Raw genomic sequence first — 19,386 nt, 5'->3', positions numbered from 1 at the left:
CCCCACAGTTCTTTGTGCAGCCTTGACCACCCTCTGCAGAGCCCTCTGTTCAGCAGCAGTGTAGCTCTGTGCCACACGGTGATGCAGGTGCAGAGGACGCTCTCCACCACACAGCAGTAGAGATTCCTCAGGATGGAGCTCCCCAGTCCAGCTCTCCGCAGCTTCCTGAAGAAGTAGAGCAGTGGTTGTTGTGGTTGTTCGTGGTTGTTTTGTTGTGGGTTGTTGGTGTGCAGCATCTGGTTGATGGGAATGAGGTACTGAGGTCAGGAGGGCCGTTATCACTCCCTCGGTCTGTTTTTTCTCCCTCAAAAACTTGAAATTCCCATGTCTATGAGGTTCAACACCGGTCCCAAACACTCTGGTACACCTGCAGTGATACCACACGACAAAATATTTGTCTCGTCCCCAAAAATACAAGAGTACTTAAGACTGACTTGATTGTGTTCTGTATTTCTCTTCCAGGATCTTTCGGAACATTCACCAGCTTCATGTGGCCCTCAAACTTGTCCAGGAGGAACGCCAATAACATTGCATGTGAGAAAGTAGACAGCCATGTGGTGCCAGCCAGCACTCTTCCTTCCACTCCATGCTTCTCAGATGTGTTTGTCCACTCAGGACAGCTCTGCTTGCCATTGTCCCCCCAGGTTCCCATCTAAACAACGTATCAGTATAGCTTAGTTCACCTTCGATCAAGGTGATGAAAGTGTCAGCATGCCCTCTGCTGGGTATCAAGGGAACTTCAACGTGGTCAGCACCCAGAAAGACAGCTTTTTGAATGGTTTTTACTGTTCGAAGGTCAAATTTTCATCCCATCCCATCGAGCACAAATCTGAACCACCAATGAAAAGTGTCAGCCAACTGTGTTGTCTGGGTAACTCTCTGGTTTTTATTGTCATCTGCTAACATCTTCAGTGGTAAAGCATTAGACTACATGTTTATTAGTTACGTGTTCATGTGTGTTTCCCTTTAGGTTTGTATTTCTATTAGCCATGCTAGGGTTTGCTTTATATGGCTCACAGATGTACAATTGTTTATTTGATCATTTATGCATCTGAAGACACGTAATATTCATAATTCTAATATTAGTTCATTTTCCTTTTAGTTTCACATTTAACTTCAACAATAAACCTGGCAAAAGCAGGACCCAGAGTCTTGTTTGGAGTGGAGCGTTTAGTTTTCTGTCGATATACGCGTGGAACGCATTAAGGACAGAACACCTGCTGTCTTGGAAACATTTGCCAAATATTGTGATGTATGACTTTGCACGTGGACGAGCAACACACATGAATGTAAGAGAACCAGAAAGGTTGCTACTCAAACCAACCCAAGCGGGGGCATTGTCATGTCCATCCATCCATTGTCTTTCGCTTATTCTTGGTAAGGGTCGCGGGGGGGCTGGAGCCCATCCCAGAGTCTACGGGCGAGATGTGGGGTTCACCCATGGCAGGGCCAACACATAGAGACAAAGAACCATTCACACCTACGGTCAATTTGGAGAACCAATCAGTCCCCAGTTGCCTGTCTTTGGACGGCAGGACTCTAACCTGTAACCTCCTTGCTGTGAGGCCACAGTGCTGACCACTGCACCACCGTGCTGCCCGCTTGTTGTCTCACATTCTTCATTTTGTTTGTCTGTATGGCAGTGGGTTCATAGCACATGTCCTTGATGATTTAGTATTTTCAAATATGCACTGTCATGTCTGACTTGTAACCTTCATTGTGTTTTTCTACTTTAGTTTCAGTTGCAGCAGTAGCCTGAGGCTAATTAGTACAAATATTAATTCTTTGCGATGGCACACACCATCATTTGACCAATATCTGTTATTTGCAGCTCAATTACGTACTGGACAGGGACGGCCTGGTGAGGAAATAATTGCGAAAGAAGGGCCTCCATGTCTCACACAGGAAGAATTCTGGAGCCTGGGGTAGCAAAGAAACATGGATTCTCATGTTAGTGATGGGAAATTGGCCAGATTTGCATTTGATTTCCTGCTTGTTCACTGATGAGTTTTGATTGTTTATGAAGATTGGGAATACCTGCATGAAACTGATTCATGAAGCAGCTCAGCAACACGGATGTAACACATTCAAAAGACTGAAGCCTGAATTCAACAGGTCATTGACCACTGCAGAGGAAAAGAGACTCGTGGACTTGATTGTGCAATCACACGGAGCTGAGCAGCATTTGGTGGTACTTTCAGAAAGTTCATGTTTTCTCATCACTACAGACTAACTCACACAAAAGGTTCACCCGGGCCTTTGTTAGGAATATCATCAACAGACGGATTTTTAACTATGCAGCTCATTCATTGTATCTTTCTCTTAAATGTATTAATGGATTTAATGGAACTGACATTTACTGTTTGTTGTTCAGTGACTAACAACTACCACAATAGACACAAAAATCCAGTTCCCACAAAATAATTATTTCAGTACCTTGGAAATCAAACTGACCTGCAACAAGGATGGGATTCAAACCCATGCATGCAGAGCATAACATATTGACAGTTCATCACCTTAACCACTCGGCCACCGCGTCTGCTGACTGCAATGATGTGCTGCTTTTTCTGACCCTTTTAAACAGCTGAACTCTGGAGCCCATTTGTCAGAAATGGACCCAGTAGGAGCCACTGAACACAACTCTGACAATAATCAGGCTTCTTCCCAGCAGCATCGTGCTACAGAAGGAAGAATACAGACCATCCACACATCATCAGAGTGAACACCAGCTGATGTTTACAAGTTTAATTTACCTTTTACTTCTAAATGACATCCAAGCTCAGATTCTCTTGTCCTGATAGAACAAGTAATTGTTTAAGAAGATGAGAGTACCAGTCTTTTTCATCCAAGGAAACAAGCATCCTATCACTGTCCTATGCAGAGTTTCTTTAAAAAAAAAGTGAGACAACCTCAAGATTTTCTGTTTCCTGGTGTTGGATTTTGCCACAGAATCAGAGAAAACCAAAAGCTTGTTGGTCTTAGATGTTAGTCATCAAGAGCAATGAGGGGCTCAGTACCTAATTCAAGGACACTTCAAGTTCACCTTGGTCACCAGGTGAAGTGAGAACTGAACCTGCAACTCTGCTAGACGGCCACACTGCCTCCAGGCCATGCCCTCCTAACCTGAATCATCATGATGTTATTATTTGTTGCTTTAATACACCAAATGTGTGACATGTTGTGTTTGTCAGGAGTTTAAAGACCAAAGTTGTGAACACACAAGAGAAGTAAACATGTCAAAGCTGGTTCATTTTTATGAGTGAGACTGAGAACTAATAGAGCAACAATGAAAATGGTGTCATAAGGTCGTCTTCTTCACTACACTGAAAAAAAAGCATTGGCTTCATTAAAAAAATTTGGCTGAACAGATCACAACTAAAATTTGTTTGCTATACAACGTAAATAAATTATTTTTTTTCAACATGAAATTTTTAAATTGATGTAAACCAATTTCTGATGATTTTACAAACCAATTATTTCAAGTTTCCAGAAATAAAAATCATTAAATTGGTTGTATTACCCAATTTAAATATACTCCTTTATTAAACCTGAATATTTTAAATTCATCGAATGAACTTTTGAATGTGGGAGCAAGCTTTTTCTTTTAAGTGGTCTCAAATAAAAGTATATGTCATCATAAGTTATTTTTTTATTTAACTGAATTTAAAACCTTCATACAATTTTAAATACTCATGTACATGTAATACATGTTACAGTACATTTATAAACAGTATTTCTCAACCATAACATTTGTCTTTTCAAATAAAAACGCAAAGCAGGAAATGTATGCATTTTCAGGTGATTTTTTTTCCTTTCAATCACTCCATTTTTTTCCCCCACAAAATGTATCAACATTACCTTTGACCTTAAGAACAGTCCTATAGTTTTCTTTTCTGGCAGGACAAACAGCAACAATGCAAGAAAAAGACCAAAAACTAGGTAAAATTGAATATTTCCAATCACTGTATTTTCTCCAGAATGTAGTCTTTAAGAAAAGTCTCTCAACTTCAGATACAAACAGTAACCATGGTAACCAGAATGTATCAACATAGTGTTACCTTAAAAACCATTTCTAATTTCTCATTAAAAAAGAATACAAAACAAAACAAAATAAAAACAAGCCAGAGGTATTTCTTAAAATAAAAAATGCCATCAGATGACTTGTGTCAACCTGCCAGGAAGCTCACTCAAAACACTGACACACACGTTGGGGTCTCCCTGCTTAGGTTGGAGTCCTGCCAACAACGTTAAACTGTTGAAAATTTCAAATTGACCCATTTCACCACCACACTGTCCTTCATCACAGCATTTAACATCAGGACTGCTCCCAGATCATCTGCATGACCTCATCCCTGCACCAGAGTACCCGCCCAAGTTCATCAAGGATGGCCAACATGAGCAGGTCTAGATTCACCTCCATCTTTGGAGGTTGTCAAATTTCCTCCTGAGGACCGTCAGGCTGTTTCCTTACTTTGCTGTGACACAACAGCAGACAGCAACAAGGACTGCTGGAGTGCACTTGGTAAAATCATCATCTGGAGTCTGGACAAATATGCTGATGTGATCTTTGATGAGTTTAGAATCAGTCAGAGATCAAAGACTGAAGCAGGAGATCAATGCTCAGAACCCAGAGATCAATGCTCAGAACCCAGAGATCCAAGACAGAATTCAGAGATCAAACACAGAATTCAGAGATCAAAGAAACAAATGTTGTGCAGTGCAGGAGAACAATTTGTTAAACATTAGACTGTTGTTACGTGCCGACCTCCTCTCCTTCTCTGTTCACACCAGAAACATCAACATTTCCTAAAATATTTACCTTTCCTGCTCTCTTTCCCCCCAACCGGTTAAAGCAAACATTCGTTTCCACTAACTCTGGAACTGCTCGACGTTCCTGCTTGTTAAAGGGAAGTTTTAGTCACTGCTGTTGCAGGATGCGCTTGCATGGAGAATTGTTGGATGTAAACTGACTGAACTCCCTTCAAGTCATTAGTTTTGAGCAAACTCATGACATGATAGTTTGAACCTCTAAATAACTCATTTCCTGACCAGGAATCGAACCCGGGCCGCGGCAGTGAAAGTGCCGAATCCTAGCCACTAGACCATCAGGGACCACGCTGAGCTGTCCAACAACAGAGACTATACACAATGACTCAAGAACACAGGACTCTGTTGTCTCAGTTTGAGATACAGAGGGTCCACAAAGACCCCTAGACACCTCAGCCTCCTAAAGACAGTCCACCCCCAGGATCCTGGTCTTTGGACTGTGGGAGGAAGCTGGAGTCCCAGAGAGAACCCACACAGGAACAGGGAGAACATGCAGACTCCACACAGAGAAATCCAATGCCCGAGCCGGAGCTGGGACTCGAACCCGGAACCTTCTTGCTGTGAGGTACGAACCACTACACCTCCGTGCCACTCTAATATACTAGTATCCAAATAAAATCCTCCATACTGCAGGTTGAATGCTATTGATGTTGTACTGTTATTGATGTTTTCATGTGAAAGTGGCATATTTAAGATAAAAGACACGGTTAGAACAGAAAGATCCATAAAACCCACCAACAAGAGGTGTGTCTAGTACAGATGTGGAATTATTGGCTCACATCATGTTGAGGCAACTGGAAGAACACACACAAAAAAGGCTTGTGTGATTCATCCCTTCATAAAAATGGTCCTGTAGAACTGTTCAATGTGACATGACTTCAGAAGCTCAAATCCTCTCTAAGTTCTAGTAAGAGTGGATGAGATTATAATATGAGAGACGCAGGTCCATCACTCAGAGCTGAAACAGCTCAGTTGGGAGAGCGTCACACTGAAGATCTAAAGGTCCCTGGTCTGATCCCAGGTTTCAGCAGAGGAACAGCATTGACTTTACTTTCCAGTGGAGGAACTGCAGACATGAAGGAAACTAACATCTCGTCCTGTGCATTCTTATGACATTCAAAACATTTTTGGAGCCTCTTGTTGGATTTTGCCACAGAGAATCAGAGCCAATCAAAAGCATGGTGGACTTTAACATGGAGGATTGAACAAGTCGAGAAATCCTCAGTTTGACCTTCACAGTTGTTTCTTTTACAAAGTTGTGTGCACACAACTTTACAGCTACATTAATGTGCTTAATAATAGAGAATGAATGGAGGGTGCGCTCAGAGTGGAGTGCAATACGACAGTCAGGCCAGCAGGTGGGGTTTTCGTTGGTGCCGTCTACCTATTTGCGATATCTGTGCTCTGCCAGCAGAGGTCGTGCTTCACCACCAATCTTATAGGGTGTCCGAATGGTGCCGCTGTGTTTAGGTTGTAGAAGTAGGCTGTAGCGGTAGGTCGTAGCAGTAGGACGTAGGTTGCCACTTGGCAATTCGGACGCAGCCAACGGCACCATTCAGACACCCTAGAAGATTGGTTGTGAAGCGTGACCTCTGCTGGCAGAGCACAGATACCATAAACAGGTAGACAGCGTAAATGAAAGCCCCCACCTGCTGGCCTGACTGTCATACTATACATCACTCTGAACACTCCTTTCACTCATTCTCTATTATTAAGCACATTAACACTGCATCGGGTTTGGTGTGAACACAACTTTAGCCATCAACAATGACTATAAATGTTCATGTTGCATAAGAATGGGAGACTGTTGGTGGTGCAAACTTGGCTTGAATGTAGGAATTAATTTAATAGACAGGTCAGAGGTAGTAGTCTCAGGAAGTATTTTATGAGTTCCTGTGGCCACCCTGACCTCAAGGCACAAAAGGGCAATTGAACAGGATGAAGTGGGGAGTTGAGAGGCAAATATTTAACAGGTGTTATTTCCTATATCCTATAGTCATTGCTTTGATGTGGATATCATCTGCCCCTTTGTTGTTGAATGGTTTAAAAGGTTGGGTCATTGTACAGATCAGCAGAGAACACTCAGCAGCCTTCTCTCCATGCTGCATGCATTAAAGAGACTTGATTCATCACACTGCGTTTGTGATTCTTCAGAGAATTAGCAACTCTCAACGGTCTACAAGGAGAATTTCCCTGACAAGAGCAGAACACTTCTTTGCCTCCTTGCCACTCTCCTATCTGTCTGTACCATCTGGAGCTGGGGGGAGGAGCTTAACATGTTTGTTTTTTTATAAAGGGAATGACATGACTTACTCTGTGTATTAGTAAATGAACTCCCTAAAAATGGTCATCCCCAGTTTTAAGGTAGGTTCCATTAAATTGGAAATACAAAAGAATCTTGCCCTCTTAAATCCTGTCCCTCAGTGAAGCTGAATGTTCTCCTATACTTTCCTCAATTGTGTTTCTTTCATGTCCTCCTGGGATCAAAGACAGAATATTAGGTACAAATAAATACACTGTCAAAGCCCTGATGACATCATCATAAATTCTGACTTTGATCTGGAGGCTTGCTTTAATCTTGGCTTTGATCTGACTAATGTTCTCTGACAGGTTGCTGTTTCCACTCAAGAGTAAAAGGTAGTTGATCCTATCAGACCAGTCTGATGAACGAAGCTTTTCACTATCAGTGGAATCACTGGGAAAAGAAACTCATCCTGTCAGACGTCGAATATTCCTTCCATCCATCCATCCATCGTCATCTTCCGCTTATTCCTACACATTAAGGGTCGCGGGGGGGCTGGAGCCTATCCCAGCGTCAACGGGCGAGAGGCGGGGTACACCCTGGACAGGTCGCCAGTCCATCGCAGGGCCAACATAGAGAGACGAACAACCATTCACACTCACATTCATACCTACGGTCAATTTAGAGTATTCAATCAGCCTAGTCCCCAATTGCATGTTTTTGGACTGTGGGAGGAAGCCGGAGTACCCGGAGAGAACCCACGCAGACACAGGGAGAACACGTCGAATATTTTACAAAGCAATTGCTGCTCACCCTGGGAGGTCAAGATGTCTCTGCACTTCCTTACCTGATGTATGTTGTTGTGTTGTTGTGTAACAAAGTGCATCGCTCTGTGCTCCCTTAATTGCACCCCACAGGAATAAAAAGTTTTCTGAATCTGAAGATTTTTCTTCTTTTTTGGTTTCCAAATCAAATCAGTTGTCACAAGGGAAAGTCTACACATAAACACACACACACACACACTCCCAGTGACTAACCCATGTTGTCATCACTTAAACCACCACTGGAGTACTGAAAGAGATTCCACATGTTGGTCAACCAGAGAAGCTTCAACTGGTGACGCTCATCCAATCATGAAGGTCAACCTGCATTATCTGCTGTCCTCATTAACAGGAGAACCAGCTCAAATGGTAGAGTGCTGGCTCAGCATGTGAGAGGTAGAGGGACTGATGTCCTCATCCTCCAGAAGACTTTAGCTCCTTCTGTTGTTGATCAGAGGAGCTGCTGTGTGATGAATGCTGACGTTTGTCCACTGGTGTGATGAAGTGTCAGCCTGTTACTGATACGTGAATGAACACAGGCTCAGTTCACAGCTCTGATGAAACCACTGACTTTGAACCACACAGTGAAGGAGTAAGTCCTGCAGATTGATGGCAGCTTTGAAAGTCATTCAACATTGATTACTTTCATGTCTCCTGCTGACTCAGCATCCAGAACCTGGTCAAGTGGAGGCTGAGAGCTCAGGAGGTGATGTGATGGCTGGTTGGACAACAGCAGTGAGAGCTTCCAGTCTGAGACCCCAACTCCACACCATCGAGAGCCTCCTGGATGATGTCCTCAAGCAGCAACCCCTGCTTGTCTCCTGGCTTCAGCTGGACGTCCATCCTCTCCTGTGTCTGTCCGTTAAGGAGAAGGGGAGACAGATTTCTCTTCCTCAGGTCTCTTCAGATGACCTTCGTGTGTCAAACTACTTTGGGCTGCTTGAAGAGCAAACTGACCCAGTGGCTACAGGCAGGGTGCTCACTCTTTTTCCAAATAAAAATTCCAGACTTTATCCAGACTTTTTCAAAACTTACATACTTTTTCTCCAAGACCTTAACTCTAAGTTGTTTTTTTTTCGAGTTGAAGCTGAAAACGTAGCTACACAAGTTTTGATTTGATGTCATTCCAGAACCGAGCAGTCAGCGAAATCATGTCATGTTTTTATATGTTTCTTTGAGTTGTTCTAATTTGACAAGACTATGTGCCTTTGAGCATCCTCTAAAACTATCCTACGAGAGAAAACACTTTCTTACTTTCACACAAAATTCCATACTTATTAAGACTTTCAAGACCTGTGCCAGCCCCCTGTGCAGGGGCCTCGATCTCTCTGGAGCAGCCTGTCCTGAGTGGATGCAACAGTTTCCCATGGGTGACGCTGTCGTTGTCTCTCTCCTCCTGCTGTCTCCAACTCTGAGTGCTTGTACTGGTCTCTCGCTATCGTTCCCGCTGCTAGGCAGAGCACTGGTTAGGACTGAGGCCAGTGATGACATCACCTCCAGCTGAGACTTGCCAGTTGATCCTGCTTCATTCAACTCTGCGGCCTCTGACACTGCCCTGACTGCTGAGGCTGACAGCAGGTTTTCTCTCTCCTCTAAACTCTGTTTACAATGGTGGCTGAAATCCTTGTCATTGGCGGTTCAATCATCAGGTCTGTTGAGCTCCCAGGTGCCATCACCTGCTGTCCTCCTGGTGCCAAAGTTGTGGTCATTATTGAACCCTTTCCAGTACTCATCGACCTCCACCCCTCAGCTCACATCCTGATTCTACACGTGTGTATGAATGACCTCATGAAGAGGCAGCCAATCATACTTCATCACCAACTTGAGTCACTTGCAACTTCAAATCAGAGTCTGGGCAAATTCTGTGTTTTTTCTGGCTCCATCTCTGCTCCTTCCAAAGCAGGGAGCTTTTCAGCCGTCTTTACAGTCTGCATGAATGCTGAAAGGCTTCTGTGCTGTTTGGCTTTGCTGTTTACTGCAGCTCGCACATCAGATTAGAACGCACCACACTCACTAACTCACCTGTTCTTAACCAGTTAGAGCTGATTTGGTTAAAAATATGAAAAATACTGATACACTATGTGGATGTTCTCCCGCCCTGTGTGGGTGAAGCCAAGAGAGAGTAAAAAGAGTGTGAGACAGAAATCAGGGCTTCTTCTCCTCCACCCTTAAGGTGTTAGACTCAAGTCTCAGCTCTGACTCTGGATCTGTTCTCTGTGTGCCAACATAAATATGATTGGACCAGAGAAGTTGATGAGTATTTAGTTAACCTTTCCACTGAGGTGGAACCATCCTGGGAAGAAGGAGAGGCAATGAAAGCTTCTCAGTATAAAGGTGGAAGCAAGCCAACCAGGAGTTGAACCTAGAATCTTCTGCTACGTAAGCAGACCTGTTATCCATTGTACTTGATTTTACAGAAAATCCAAACAATCTGGTGGCATTTTCACTGGACAAAATGGTGCGATGGTTGGTGCTGTTGCCTCACAGCAAGAAAGTTCTGGGTTCCAGCCCCAGCTGTGTGGAGTCTGCATATTCTCCCTGTTCCTGTGTGGGTTCTCTCTGGTACTCCAGCTTCCTCCCACAGTCCAAAGACATCAAGAGGGGTGGTGGTTAACTGGATACTCTGGGATAAGCTCCACCCCCCCATTAACCATTGCAGACAATCAGTATAGAAATGGAAATTTAGCTGCTAAGTTGAATCACAAAAATCTTCTGAAGTCAACTTTTGCTTCAGTTGAAAAGTAGACACTTATTAACTCTCACAATGGTTTGAAATCTGATTTCCAACCCTTTTTAACAGATTCACATTTCTAAACAAATATATTAATTTTGTTCTTCTCATTTATCAGAGGACAGTTTTGATCCGTCCATCTCTGGGTTCTGGTCCCAGCTCTCTTCCCCTGAACCACTCTGCTCTACCATTTACTGAACAGGCCTTGATTTATAAGAGCAGGACTGGGACAAGAACAGGGATGTGAGTGCTGAACGTTTCACTATTTGGCTCTGAAGCAGGCCTCAGCAGGTAAAGATTCATCTCTTATTTCAGAGGTTGATTTAAAGAATTCATTGTTGCTGAGCTGTTTATGCTTCAATTTCTGGACGTTCACTGGTGGAATGTTTGTGGGTCAGAGTTGAAAAGAGGACAAGTGCACCTGTTGTGTGTGATGGGACACCAGCATGCAAGAAGTTGTCAGACATTTCCAGCAAAACAGCGTCAAACTTCAAGTAAAGAATTAAAATAATTTAATTTTGTGTTTAACTTCCAGGCCTCTGGAATAAAACACAAGGAACGACTGACAACCTCACCACTGACTTCCCACTGACACCCAGGTGGTGACGTCAGAGCAGCGATGCTCAGGTCTGTGGACTCAGAGGAGGGTTCTTCTTTTGGTCGTGGGTTTGAAGACACCAGCAGCCTTGTTTGAGTCAGCTGAGTTGTTCGTCTCAATAGAGAGCAGCATTAAATGTCTTCTCCATGTTTCTTCTTGAGCTGGTCCTGGATCAGCTTCAGCTTAGAAAGTCACCGTTACACTGAAGCAGAGGTCACTGGCAGTGTTGTGTAAACTGGGAGGAGCCTGTGGCTGTCGGTACACTGTGCCCATGTTGTTGGCTTGAAGGCAGCTCAGCGTGACTGCACATTGTTGTTTAGAGTTCAAGATGAGTAGAATACCTCAAGTTCGGGATGTTTCCTTCCATGAGTGACAAAAGCAGTCACCACCTGCAGCACAGAGAGGCTGAGAGAGACCTGCCACACATATATGATGGCAGTGGTGGGATTTGAACCCACGCCTCCTCAGAGACTGGAGCCTAAATCCAGCGCCTTAGACCACTCGGCCACACTACCTCACTGCACTTTTCAGTGAGTTGGTATTGATAAACATTCTAACATTCAAGCTACGCCATCAACATCAGCTCATCAAGTCACTAAACTTTTGTCGGGCACACAGGCTCCTCTCCCTCCTTTCCCCGCCCCTAAAATCATTTTTGGCCAAGAGGGCCATTTTTTCAGCGCCCCAAGACCATAAATTTCTGCTATGCTGAATGGCTGCATATTTACTAATTTTACCTGGCAACTGTACATAATTGGTTATTTGGTCACAGTGCTGGGGCGATCTGACCAATCCAACCTGTGAAAGAATCAATACGAGTCCTCAGTGGAAATTCAATGGTAAATGAATAACAGCAGCTGGGAAATGTAGTTTAAATGATTAGCATTGCAAGTGGTCCCACAATAGTTGGTAAAAACATCTTTATTGTAAAAATATATTTTTCGATGCATTTTTTCCCCTCATCTTTACAGGGAGGGAGGTGCCCCAGCGCCCCCTATGGGCCTCAGATGTTCTGAGTGGACAAAACTGTAAATGCTAACCTTCCTAAAATGATCTCACTTATTGACCAGCAAAGAAAAGGAATCCAGTCATGTGAGTGATCTCCTGTCAAGTCACTGATATTCTGAGTTGGTAGAAGTGGAAATGCTAAAGTACCCCTTTCACCCTGGGCTCCTACTATTATGATAAGTTGATGAACTACACAGGTCACTACTGAACTACTTACAGTTTCAAAAAGGGTGAAAGAGACATCTCAGAGTAAAATAAAGTGTCTGGGGTCAAATAAGACTCTTACTCTTATCAATTATCACTGAGAGGCTATGGGAAAAACTATGGTGATGATAAACCAATGAAATGTTACCATTTACTGAAATAAATAAATTTACCTGTACAGTTGTTCAGCAAAATATGATTAATAACACCACAAACCCAGTAGGTGAATTTCAACAGTGTATTCAATGGAATTTCAGGTATTTCACATTGCAGAACATAAAACACTGTTTGAAACATAATAAACCCAACAAGAGAAAAGACCTGGGTACTTTTAGTCTTTAGCCTGTGTTAATCTCAGTGCACTCTTTAAGTTTAGTTTTTGTTCTAAGCTTGCATTCAGTTTCATTGGTGCTCTTAATGTTGGACCTCATTAAAATGAAACAAGCAGCTGTACAGTTACATCCTTGAGTAGAAGAAACCTGGAGGAACCTCACTCTGCAGAAAGCAGACCACACTCAGGAACCAGCAACACATCGCTGCAGCTCCTCCCGACCGCGGTCCCCCACTCGTACGGCAGGGGAAGGAGAATCAGGCCAGCGCCTCCCCTCTGACGACGGCAGGCGAGCCAGGCGAGTGAGCTGAGCAGGCGAGCCAGGCGTTGGCTCAGCACAGTCTTTAGTTCTACATCAAAGTACAAAAAGCTCATTTTCTAACTTCAATTACCGGTGGAACGACCGCTCTGCTCTGCTTCATCCAGCGTGTCCATCAGCTCCTTCTTGACAGAACGTCTTTCTCGCGCTACCCTCAAAACGAATAAGGTCAAAAGGAAGTCAACTCCTCCCCCGGGTTTTTCACACTTTGAAAAAAGAGAACAACATCACACTTCTCAGACAGAGAACAACCCTTAAAATGGAGTGAAAAGTAGGCATAATGAGAGGTTAAATAATAATGTTAAACATTTAACATCTTAATGTTCAGACATTTTAATACCACACATTAACACAACCTCAATACCAATTAGGCATCTTTAGACTTGCAATATTTCACAGTGAAAATGAGAAATGGATTACAAAATAACTGGTGTGGAGCAGAACTAATATAAAGCAGGTGATTACACAAACATTCTGAACAGAAGAACAGAAGAGAGGACGTGCCAGCACTGTCCAGGCAATGTACCCCTGAGTGACCCAGTCCTCATTACAGATGAGGCCAAAATCCTTACCAAGTCACGTAATGTTCAAGGCAGGTCAATGATGTCGATCAGTTGATATCTTTTTACAATGTGGTTGATTTGTTCTACTTTCACATCTTTACACACATTCAAACTTTACTTTGATTCTTGTTTCATCTTTTGATTTCCAGATGTCTCTAGCTCCTGTAAATCATGCCATCAGTGTGGAATTCTCTACGGTATCAAGAGTGGATGGCTTACACAATTTTCATGACTGGATACTGCTTGATCTCCCTTTATGCCTAACCATAAGGAACATGCTACGGGTAATATTTGATCTAACATAACTGAAGTATAATCAATCATGAATTAATTAATTTTATCAGGTAAATGCACAAATGTGTTACTGAATTTTTACACACATTTGGTTTTCCATCATTATATTTCTCCCTTAGGTCCATACTGCAGTGACCAGAGTGGTTGAGTATTTGGAATTGACTACAGGGGGACAGTTGCCCTCAGCTGACACAGTTCTCTAGGGGTACCTTCACTTCAAGGCACTAACAGAACATGAGTACCAGTACTCTTGTCTGACCTGTGGTGATCATCCAGCAGTAGTCATCATGGACCTCCACAAGAAGGGAGCGTTCCATTTGTCAGATGCAAACTTCAAACCTTGTTGATTTATACAGCGCTTTTCATTCATCAAAATACATTTCAAAGCGCTTCACCAAATAAAAACAGTCACAACAGAAATACTGCTAATACTGAAGACACGCCCCTCCCACCCCACATATGAACACACACAAATACACACACACACATGCGCGCACACACACACACACACACACACACACACACACACATTTCTAGTTTTTATATCTTTGCGGGATGTCAAGTTACTATCTGGGGCCCATTGACCACTTGCACCCGAGTGCCCGCACCAATGCAGGAGACAATGGCTTCATGAGCTCCCCTCACCTTTTGAGCCAGAGTCTGGGGCATGTCTCAAAATTTGGTTCATTTTAGAGCTCACTGATCTGCAAGGGAATGCTGCATTAAGAGAGCATCTTGAGGCAATGGGCCCTTCTATCTTCTGGCTACAGACGAAGCCTGGGAGTGTGTTAACAGGTCTGACTAAAGATTCACTGTGCATTACAATGCAAAAAACAACAACAACCAACCAAACAAACTATAAGGCTCATGATAAAATGAAAATACTTTCAACAACGTTATCCTGAAGGTGCATGTATTTATTTATGCAAACAGGTTGGTGACAGACTACATTTTACACTTTGATAATGCGGGAATCAAAACAGAACAATGGATTCAGAATCCTCAGAGCTACATGAGGTAACCAACTCTTCACCTTAAAATAGCAGATATAAAATGGTTGGGTCCACCTAATGGTATGATCCCTGCAGTAAATGAATCAACAGTCAGACTGGCAACTTAAGCTATGGCACAGAGCTGCCATGGCTCACAGTTAGATATTGTAGCTACAGACATGACATAGCACAGAACTGCTACTACAGTCATTATTCAATATAGATTCATGTAGATTCAAATATGTGATTCAAGTGAATGGGAGAACAGTTTTAACATCAAGTCTTCAAATCAAACACTGCTCATCACCCCTTACTGGACATTTTCTGCTATTTGCCAAGTAATTTGCATTAGCAATATCACTGACAGCAAGAAAGTGTTAGGCTGCCAAATGAACCAGATGAACAAACATATTAACAATCCCCATCTTATTTGAAAGAACTCAGTCCCTGCTGTCCTACCAGAGCACTCTGCTCCCAGAATGCAGGTCTTTTAGTGATTCCCAGTATCTCAAAAAACAGACTGGGAGGTAGAGCCTTAAGTTACTGGGCTCCTCCACTGTGGAACCAGCTCTCTCCATGGGTCAGAGAGGCAGACACTCTGACTACGTTGAAATCCAGGCTTAAGACCTTCCTTTATGACAGAGCCTTCAGTTAGGACTGGTTCAGGTAGCTCTGAACCATTGATAGCTATGCTGCTACAGGCTTAGACTGCTGGGGGACACATCAGGTTACATGGAGCCCTCTCCTCTCCTCTCCTCTCCTCTCCTCTCCTCTCCTCTCCCCTCCTCTCCTCTCCTCTCCTCTCCTCTCCTCTCCCCTCTACTTGTTGCACTTTGTATTTTGGCCTTGGTGTCTCTCAGTCTCTCTGTGTTTCCACAGATCCACCAGAGCTCCATCTCTCTGCTCCAAACACCTCCTGCTTCGCCCCACCCCCACCCCCTTTTATCCCTGCTCTTACACTGGCCTGCGCTCCACTTCCATGAACCAGTCTACCATCCAGTCCCCCATCAAGCTGTCTTGCTCTCCCTGCCTCCCCTTCCAGAAGCTTCCTTCTTCAACTGTTATTAACATTTCCATGTTTCCCACATTTTGTATTGTAAACTCTTTTCTTGTCTGTAACAACATCTACTGCACGTCTGTCCGTCCTGGGTGAGGGATCCTCCTCTGTTTCTCACCCTGAGGTTTCTCAGATTTTTCCCTGTTAAAAAAGGGTTTTCTATGGAGTTTTTCCTCAGTCGATGTGAGGGTCTAAGGACAGAGGATGTTGTTATGATGCCATGTGAAGCCCTTTGAGACAAACTGGTGGTGAAAACGGGCTCTACAAATAAAATTGCCTTGCCTTGCCATATAACTTTTATCTGAAAATATTGTATATAACTGAGGTCAAACGTGCATTTGTTTAATGTGCTGTTAACTGCTACAACCACAGCAGCTACTTCAAACTACTGCACATTTCTGCTTTGAACAAAGAAGTATTTGAGGATGTTGTGCATTAAGCTTATGTCGAAACACAAGGAAAGCCAGCCAACTTACAATAAAACTAATGAATGAATTTTTCATTTTGTGTTAGTTGAGACAGATACGATTTGAGTAATTTAGCCAATTCTTAATAAACAACAGGCTGCAAATGTTAATGTGACATCAGATCACTCACTGTACAACTGTGTTTTTTTAATTGGGGTTTTATGCAGTTCTTGTGCCGAGATACTTTAAGAAATTTATTAGGTGAATAGAAGACAGAGAGAGGGGGAAACAGAGGGCAAACAGAAAATGTGTGTCCATACTTCTGATCAGTCAACTGCTTTCATTCTAATTTTCATCTCAAGGCAGTTTTTCTATGTTTGATGAAATATTTGATGCTTTCCAGTCTCTGTGTAGAAGCACTTGAGGTTCTGCAGAACTGCAGTGCTCACAGTTCGCTTTACCTGGAACAATTTGCCTCACCAAGAACCTCTTCAGGTGTTTTTCGACTGCAGCAGTTTCCTCCGATTTCCAACAACGTTTTACAGCAGCTTGCTTACCTAAGTGGGCAAAAAAAGAACGACGCTTTGGTGAACTTGACAACACTAGATCCACTAACTGTGAAAAGACAAAACAGGCCAGACAACATGCCACTGATTGTGCAAATTCAGCTTCCAGTCTTTGTCAAAAATAAATGCTTTTGAACATTATAAGGCAGGTATTTGTACATATTCCATTGCTATTTGAAATTTTGATCACCAAACTGTTCAAACCGTGCCCAATCACGACCCCGTATGAGTTCATAGGCCGTCAGGGAGGCGTCACAACAAACTGTCAATCGGGGATAATGTAGCGTTGTGTGTGATCGCGATCCTTTGTCCAGACATGAAAATTAAAAGGAAGAAAAAATGATGGTGCAGCCATTGAAGAGAACAGACTGCCTGCCCGTCCTTCACAGAGAACGTGGGGGATATTAATGGATGCGTAAATCTCAATGTTAACTTATATTGCACACATGAAGCTTTTTTCAGCTTTATTTATAACTCATTTACAAAACATAGACAGTGGCAGTGCAGTGATCATAGAAACTACATTGTAAACATTAGGCTACATTCATAATAACTGAAAAGCAAATTAATATCCAGAAAATTGATACAACCTAAATAAAAAGACATGTTGCGCACATGAAGCACATGTTCGCTGGGTGTAAACAACACATCAGAGCACTCTGTCATCCTCTTCGTCGACATCAAGGTTCACGTCGTCGGAGATGTCAGACTATGCAAAGGAATAAAAGAAAATCTAACATGCTAGACTTTCCATCTCGGCTTCGTACAGTGTCGTAACGTGTCGTACACGCAAAATCACTGGTCATTAATTATAACACACTACACTCCAGTTTGTCGTTCCAGACACTGATAATCGGGCACAACGCTGGATATGTGCCTGCCACGACAAAATTGTGTCAAAATCTGCCTTAAATTGTGTCGTCTGAACCCGGCTTTAGTTGGTTGGAACAAAAACCTGCAGCCACCCTGGCTCTTTGTGGAATAGGTTGCCTATGCTATGCCTTGCTTTAAAAGCAAGGTAAAAGGCAATAGCCCAAGAGAGAATCCAAGCCCCAAAGATTACCCCTTTTTTTTGCAGATACACTTTGTTTCTGCTCTTGTGATGTGGACGTACATTCTTGGAGGGATGAAATGCGGACCTCATCTTCTGACCCCTCTTCTCTTGGCATACTGACATCTAGACACAAAAAGAACTTTATTAAATCATACAAGACAAAAACTGTCAGTACGGCCCTTTAAGACACACTGTTCGTAAAAACAGGCTATACAAATAAAATTGCCCTGCCCAGAAGAGCGATTTTCTTACTTTATAAAATAATCCAGTATTTGGCATTTGTGACTCATCTTAAATGGAAGTGGTAAAAATCATTCTGCTTGAATTATTCAGGCACACCTATTGCAGACCCACCCTGGTTTTGGACTTGGTATGTGGAATTACATTCGTACTGGGATGAAATGCTGACCTCATCTTCTGACCCCTCTTCTCCTGAACACAGAAAAGGCTTATTCAAACATGCAAGACAGACATATTAACTTTAATGTGAAGCAGTCATGCTAATAAAGCTAGCTTGACAAGTATATGAGTCAAATAGCTGTTGTGACGGTCGCAGCTGTGGTACACGGATTTCATAAAAGTTTTAGTGGTAAATCTGCCTATAGTCCCCTAAACGTCATGTCTGATCTCACCAGGGTTGTGGCCAGAGAGTGGCCCCAGGTGGCACCGGCCATCACCTGAATCTGAGTGGCCACCTCAGGTGCTCCCCCATTATCCTGAACTATGTTTGGCCTTTAACCCAATCAGAGGCAGGACATCCACAGTAGTGATAACAAACCAGACTTACAGCTGTAATTCTGTTAGAAACCTCAGAGGCACTGAAACCTTAAAGTAGGATTGAGCCTCCACGTGGGCAGCTGACGGCCGGTGGGCCATCCCAGCCTGACCCTCCTCAAAGGGTAAATAAAGACTGGCGGTACTCAGCCTGAATGAAACCTGGATGTGAGTGCAGGTGACTCACTTGCCTTGAACCTCGAAGTACTTTCGGACGCGACACACCACAGAAATAACAAGTCTTGAATCCAAATCTTGAGTTTGATGTCTTTCTTTACTGAAACTTAAAACCATACAAAACAAAAAATGAATCCCTAACTTCTAAATAATTGTCTCTGTAACGTGACGAAATGTGCCGGTCAAAAGACTGTGATGCTCCTATGGCTCGCGGCTTCTGTTCTGGAATCTTCATGCGTCCTGACGGTTTTATATTAAACCAACAGCCAATCAAAGTGCACCAGAGTAACTAGTATCTAGGTAAAACGCTATATTTCTAAAATAAATTCCTATTATCACTAAAGATGCATATAATAATTCTTATATTCCTATATTAACTTAAATTCTGGAAAAGTATTAATTCTGAATTTAAAATCTAATT

The 19,386-nt window shown here is 42.9% G+C and overlaps 1 protein-coding gene and 1 non-coding gene across 2 annotated transcripts in view; one reads left to right on the top strand and one right to left on the bottom strand.

Annotated features, from left to right (window-relative positions):
- Window positions 1–19,386, top strand: part of LOC147241955 (uncharacterized) — a 184,751-nt gene that overhangs the window by 59,240 nt on the left and 106,125 nt on the right. The window lies entirely within an intron of this gene.
- On the bottom strand, window positions 11,653–11,734 carry trnal-uag (transfer RNA leucine (anticodon UAG)). Its single transcript has one exon. It is a non-coding gene; the product is annotated as a tRNA-Leu (tRNA).

Source organism: Aulostomus chinensis, chromosome 21 (genome assembly GCF_037954235.1).
Source record: "Aulostomus chinensis isolate RoL2024-O1b breed Wild chromosome 21, RoL_Achi_v1.0, whole genome shotgun sequence".
Classification (NCBI taxonomy): Eukaryota; Metazoa; Chordata; class Actinopteri; order Syngnathiformes; family Aulostomidae; genus Aulostomus; species Aulostomus chinensis.
Note: the sequence above shows the minus strand (reverse complement) of the source record. Positions and strands in the feature narration are given on the sequence as shown.